This window comes from Antrostomus carolinensis, unplaced genomic scaffold (genome assembly GCF_000700745.2).
Source record: "Antrostomus carolinensis isolate BGI_N321 unplaced genomic scaffold, ASM70074v2 scaffold5763, whole genome shotgun sequence".
Classification (NCBI taxonomy): domain Eukaryota; kingdom Metazoa; phylum Chordata; class Aves; order Caprimulgiformes; family Caprimulgidae; genus Antrostomus; species Antrostomus carolinensis.
Genome location: NW_010305726.1, coordinates 9518 through 10382, shown reverse-complemented (window position 1 = coordinate 10382; position 865 = coordinate 9518). Strand labels below are relative to the sequence as shown.

The 865-nt window shown below is 50.5% G+C and overlaps 1 protein-coding gene across 1 annotated transcript in view; it reads left to right on the top strand.

The window, feature by feature from the left end:
- PIP5K1A (phosphatidylinositol-4-phosphate 5-kinase type 1 alpha) overlaps nucleotides 1–865 on the top strand; it is a 10380-nt gene that overhangs the window by 1993 nt on the left and 7522 nt on the right. The gene's annotated exons all lie outside the window — the stretch shown is intronic.

Sequence of the window (865 nt, the reverse complement as noted above, 5' to 3'; positions counted from 1 at the left end):
CTCCTGAGGTCCCTTCCAACCCTCACCATTCCATGATTCTGTGATTTCCAGCAAGCTTTACAGCAGAGTTCATACCTCCGTGCTCTGGGAACTGACAGGCCTTGTAACATCAGGGTGAGCAGAGCCCCTCTGGGGAGGACAGCCCATAGCACGAGCTAGGCTGGAGCACGTCTCAGTGGTCTGAGATGAGGTCATGTGTTTCGTAGACAGAAGAGGACTCTTGATGTGAGTAGCTGTTACAAGAACACAGTCCCACATTGTTCTGGGACAGTTTGTGCAGCGGATGCAGCAGCAGGATTTGTGTCTTTGCTTCTTTTTTAAAATCCACAGTGAACTCCTCAGCATTAAAGAGCCCTGACCTAGCACGAGCAGCAGCACCAAACAGGAGTGTGTGCTGTGTGCTGGCCCTGCCTGCCTGGCTCTGTACAAGACCCAAGTCTGTGCCCAAGCTGGGGAAGGGCAAACTTCAAAGTGTGTGGTTCCCAGACCTGGCAGACCCAAGTGACAAGAAGTGTATTTATTCCTGGGGCACAAGATGATCTGTCCCTGGGTATCTCCCCCTGCTGACTGCAGGATGGGTGCTGTGGGAGGATGATGATGTGAAATTCAGTCTTTTCAGGATCAGCTTGATATTGATTCCAGTTCAGTTCCCCTTTACTGCTCGACCACTCAGAGTGCAAGAAGGGAGTAGGGTGCTATCGGGGAAGTGGGGGTGTTCCCAGGTGTTCCCATCACCGAAGCAGCATTAATCAATGAGAAAGAAATGATGGAAGCTGGAACCAGCAGGTGTCAAATACTCCAGCAGCAATGCTGTTTTAAACTGCAGCCTCTCTTTTCTTTTAACTCCTTTCATTCCTGTTTCCAG